The 6000-nt window shown below is 39.6% G+C and overlaps 1 pseudogene; it reads right to left on the minus strand.

Annotated features, from left to right (window-relative positions):
* Positions 1-2778: 2778 nt before the first annotated feature.
* Positions 2779-2876, minus strand: LOC118998531 (uncharacterized; annotated as a pseudogene).
* Positions 2877-6000: the final 3124 nt, after the last annotated feature.

Raw genomic sequence — 6000 nt, forward strand, 5'->3', positions numbered from 1 at the left:
TTTAGGAAGTTTGAAGTACTTTGGGGTGAAGAGGCTTCTGAAACACCCCACAAGGCCTTATTCTGTAGAGAGGCTAGCTTTATGCACTGATTTTGTGCTCCAGAAAGTGGGATCCAACCTCTACATTGTTCTTCCTTTTCATGGGGAAAGCATAAGAGTGTCCTTGTAAATAGGAGATAAATAGTCTGGGCTTGGGCACCAGCTGCTATGGGGAGTTGCCTTCCCAAGCTGGTAGTTGTTTGAATATCACGTCAGAAATCGTGTTCAGAGAATGCCTTTATGGGGAAGCACTAGTTGCTGGTAGCTCATTGCCAGTAAGCCGAGGAAGAAACCTCCCTGGAAGATCTAACCTTGGTATATTGGGACAACACTCTAACCAACTGAACTACCTGGCTGGGGCTAGATGAATTCATTTGCGTAATTTTTTAAAAACATTTTATTTATTTATTTATAGACAGAGAGGAAGGGAGGGAGGAAGAAAGGGAGAGAAACATCAATGTGTGGTTGCCTGTCATGTGCCCCACACCAGGGAACCTGGCCTGCAACCCAGGCATGTGCTCAGGCTGGGAATGAACCAACAACCCTTTGATTCGCTGGCTGGTGCTCATTCCACTGAGCCACACCAGCCAGGGCTCATTTGTGTAATTGTCAAAGATTTTTTAAAATTTACTTTTATAGAGAGCAGAAGGGAGGGAGACAGAGAGGGAAAGAAACAACGTGTGAGAGAAACATCAGTTGGTTGCCTTGTGCACTCCTCTAACTAGGGGCCTGGCCCACACCCCAGGCACGTGCCCTGACTGGGAATTGAACCAGCGACCTTTGGTTTGCAGGCTGGCACTCAATCCACTGAGCCACACCAGGCAGGGCTGTATAATTTTTTTAAAGAAGCAGCAATGACAATGTAGCAGAGCCCCGCTTTCCCTCACCTCTCAAATTTCTTCTCTAAATTGAGGAATGTTTCCATGGGAAAATGTCCCAAATCAACTGATTGCAAATTTTTAATGTGAAAAAGATTAAGGCAGTGATAGTCCTAAAGCAGAAAGCTGTATGTAGAGAGAATTTTATTGCTTAATTAGATGTGTTCTACTTTGCAGAGTTCTTCCTTCTCAGGTAGGTAGCTACCTATCTCTCTCTCTCTCTTGTTATTAATTTCATTTAACAATTTTCTCTGACACTGGGGAATCTCTTTCCTCTCCATAAGTATTTTCAGAATTTTGTCCTTTTGTCCTTTGATATGAATTTTCATATTAGGCTATGATATAAATATTTTGGGTGAAGCCTTGAAACTTCACCCCCACACTTTATTGCTCTGAGCATTCTGAGCAATTCTCAGTTGCAATTCTGAAATTCTGCAACTGTTGTAAAATATTGGGCAGGCCAAAAAGTTCATTCGGATTATTCCATAAGGTGCCTCTAGCAGTGCTTAGTTGTCTTTAACTTCATTTGAAACAATTTTGTTAGATTGTATTGTGACAGCTGTTGTAACAGCGTGCATTTTTAAAAAACTTATCAAAATTGGTAAGTTTTTGTGTAGCAATTTTAATATTGAAGATGGAAAAGATATGCAACATTTTGGCATCTTATGCTTTATTATTTCAAGAAAGGTAAAAAACACAACTAAATGCAAACAAAAGATTTGTGCAGTGTATGGAGAAGGTGCTGTGACTGATGGAGCATGTCAAAAACGTTTTGCCAAGTTTCTTGGTACTACTGACATTTTGGCCAAATGATTCTTTGCTATGGGGGTGTCTTACACATAGGAAGATGTTTAGTAGCACTCCTGACCTCAACCCACTGGAAGCCAATAGCGAGAGACAGCCGACATGCTCAAAATATCCACGTCAATAAAGTTATTGGTGAAAATGAAAAATGTGCCTTTCATTTTACAAAAACATCTAAATGGCCTTTTTGGTCAACAGATATTGCCATGTTATCATAATGACTATTCTTAAAGGCAACAAATGAGTACCTGACTCTCTAAGTAATTCTCTAAATAATCCAGGACAATATATGACAATTTAATGAGAAAGAGAGATGTGTGTAACTTTACCCCCCCCAGTTTAAACAATATTGAGCATGTTAATGCTCTAAAAGGTGTTAAACACATCTACATGATACAGTCCTTTAACAAACTTATTTCAAGTGCCCTGAATCATGGCTGGATGTGCTTTTCTGCAAAGCCTAACAGGATCTAATTACAGGTGGTAAATGCAGAACCAACTCTATAACCTTTTAAGAATGCCACGGACTCTAAAATCCAGTCTTCAAAGGAGGATCCATACACACACACACACACACACACGCACACACACATACAGGTTATATGTATATATACATATCTGAATGTCTATACACCAATATATATATATATGCATGCATGAATGGATGCATATAGGTAAATATACATATAGAACTATACACGCATATATACAATATAGACCTATATATAGATCTATATTGTGTATATGTGTATGTGCACACATGTATGTATGTGTGTATGTGTGCATGTGTGTGTGCATCTTGTGAAAAGGCAAGCAGTTACTTCTGACTGCCAAAGGGCAAATAAAATAAAGTGTGTATTCCTAGTTCCATATCTGTATGTCTTTCTCCTTTTTAAAAACCTTTCCTCTTCAACGTTATTCTCCTCTTTTCTTTCCTTTTTCTTTTTTCTTTTTCTTTCCCTCCCCTGTACCTGCAAGGGGGACTTTGTTTAACTCTAAGGATGATAAACACAGCATTCCTTAGCCTACAAAAATCCATGCCTTCAACTTTTTGTTACACTGTATTAGGATAGAATGGACCATCTCATTAGCTCCTGGGGCTAATATATTTCTATCTAACACCACAATTACTTTAGCAAACCTGTATGTCTTCAATCTTAAAAAAAGAAGAAAATTCAGATACATGCTACAAGATGCATGAATCCCAGGACATTACATGAAATGAAGTAAACCAGTCACAAAAAGACATATACAGTATGGTTCCCCTTATCTGAGGTAACTAGAGCAGTCAAAGTCATAGAAACGGAAGGTAGAATGATGGTTGTTAGGGGTGGGGGGAGGGGAGTTGTTTGATGCAGATAGAGTTTCAGTTTTGCAAGATGAGAGCGTTCTGGAGACGGATTGTGCAATGTCAGGGCACTCGGCACTGCTGAACTGCACACTTAGGGATAGTTAAGATGCTAAATTTTACGTGGGTTTTTTTACATGACAATTTTAAAAACACATGGCTTATTAAAGACAAACAAGTGTGGGAGAGGATGTGGACAAACCACAAGTCTTACACACAGCTGGTGAGAATGTGAAATGGTATAGCCACTTTGGAAAAATATTTTGATGGTTTCTTAACAAAAACATAAACTTCGCCATATGATGCAGCAATTATTCATAATGATTAAAAATTGGACACAACCTAAACGTCCATCTATGGTGAATAAACAGAATGTGGTATGCCCATACAATAAAACATTAAAGCAATATGAAGGAACAAACTACTGACACATGCTGCGACATGGCTGAACTTCAAAAACATAATCAGTGAAAAAAGCTAGATGCAAAAGACCTGCATATTATACTATTCCATTTATTTTTTAAAATACTTTATTTATTTATCTTTTAGAGAGGAAGGGAAGGAGAGGAAAGAAATATGAATGTATGGTTGCCTCTCATGGTTCCCCTGCTGGGAACTGGCCTGGCATGTGCCCTGGCATGTACCCTGGCATGTGCCAGGCATGTGCCCTGACTGGGAATCGTACCGCGATCCTCTAGTTCTCAGGCCCGCACTCAATCCACTGAGCTACACCAGCCAGGGCTCCATTTATGTAGAATGTCAAACAAAGGTAAATTCATACAGACCATAATATAGCAGGTCAGTAGTTGCTCAGACTTGGGGACACAACTAAGGATTAATTGTGAATAAGCACAAATGAACTTTTGGGGAGTGATGAAAAGATGCTAAAACTGGATGGTACTGATGGTTGCACTTGATAAATTCATGACAAATGTTTGAAACGTACGTTTTAATTGGTGAATTTGTAGTAGGTAAGATATACGTCAGTAAAATACACACTAAAAACGATGCTATACCCCACATACGTGAGCCATCTTGGAAGCAGTTTCCACCGCGGACGCCCACCCTATTCTCGCTAACAGGGCAAAGGCCTCTTGCAGAGGCGAGCTATTGCCGCTGAGCTCCGTGAGTAAAAGACATCCACACACTTACACAAACCCACGTCTAACCAAAACAAAAATAATGTCTCATGTTCCCACAGAGTCCAACGGCCTCCTCTACCTTCTCGAAGGAAAATGTGTATCAGGAAAGAATTCCCACCAGTGAAGTGCAATTTACACAGGATCACCTTTCATCCCCCTAACCATCCTCAGAGGCAGGTACCAGTATACATATGATACAAAACTGCACGAGTTGTTAAATATCCTACATTCATAAACATTAAAATGCAAAATTGTCTGCCCTTCAATTAAGGAAATACACTGGTTAGTGTAGCCCAGTAGATTGAGCACCAGACTCTAATCCAAAGGGTCACTTGTTGATTGCCAGTCAGGGCAGGTGCCTGGGTTGTGGGCCAGGTCTTCAGTAGGGGGCGCCAGAGAGATCACCACACATAGATGTTTCTCTCCTTCTTTCCCTCCCTTCCTCTCTCTCTAAAGATTAAAAAAAACAACAACTAAAAAGCACTGGAAAAGGAAATACAGTTGACCTTGAACTGTCAACTCTGAGCCAGTCTCTTCATACACCTGTCTTTCTGACTTTCATTTGTCAAAGAACTCCATCCACTGTGTCCTGGGGGAAAAGGACATACTTTTAGATGACCCAGAAATACAATCGAGAAGAGAGGGAAAATGAGGGGGTCAGTCCCCTTCGTAAAACTTGAAAGTAAAATGAGTACAGCCACCTGGGAAACTGTGAAGAGAAAGTATGTTTTTGACCAGGAAAAATAGCATGAGACTTTGGGCAGAGGCCTTTTGCTAGGTGATAACCGTGCTGTTGGGAAATAGGGAGAAGGCAAGTGAATAGAAAAGGTAAAGAAAGCCACGGTTTCTAGGTTTTGACAAAAACATCCCATAAACGGTACACTTACATAAGTGGCTGATACACTGTGAAATCCTTAAGTCTCTGCATCCCAGCACCCTGGTGGCAATGGGAAGCAACTGAGTCACATCTTAACATTAACATCCCACGCACCTCAAAACAAAGCAAATTTGGGTGTCTGGATTGAAGTTTCTCTTGCCTTAACCGGAAAACAAGATAGAATTAGTGTGAATGTAGGTGTTGTAGCTATACAGCTGCTGTAGACTTCATACCTTAAAAAAGAAAACTCACCTTATTCTGCTAGTGTTTAAAAAAGTCTCAGGCAACTGGCAGATTTAAGAACATTAAGCCTCTTGGAATAATTTGCAGATATTTCTAACACAGAATGCTAAGGAAGGAAATGGGAGAGGGAGAGAGAGTAGGAAATATAACACAGAAAATTCAGTATTAGAGTCAGGGAAACTGTAAAGATACCACCCCTGAAAATGCAATTTAATGCTAGATTTCACAGTCCCCTGGATTACTGTGTGGTTTAGCATCTGGGTAGTCATAATGTAGCTGCCCCTGAGTTTAGACCCTAAAGGAGTAAAACTTAATCACAATTACATTGTATAGAATTATGGACACACAAATTGATCCAGTGGAGAGCCAAGGATGCTGTTCGCCCTGGTTATAAACTATATGTGGCTCACTGGAAAGAATTAAGAATAATATAAAACTGCCAGTAATTTCTAAACAATGTTGGTGATAAAATACTCCTACCCCAAAACTGTTCATAGATTTAAGTTCTAAATTATTCCTGTAGTTATTCTTGAGGTTCTTTCTTTATGCCTTTATTGTGATATAATTCACCTACTCTAAAATTCACATTTAAAGTATACAATTCTTTAGATTTTAGTATATTTACAGTGTTGCACAGTCATTACCATAATCTAAATTTAGAACATTTCC

This window comes from Sturnira hondurensis, unplaced genomic scaffold (assembly GCF_014824575.4).
Source record: "Sturnira hondurensis isolate 20B ecotype Veracruz unplaced genomic scaffold, ASM1482457v3 Scaffold0014302, whole genome shotgun sequence".
Taxonomy (NCBI): domain Eukaryota; kingdom Metazoa; phylum Chordata; class Mammalia; order Chiroptera; family Phyllostomidae; genus Sturnira; species Sturnira hondurensis.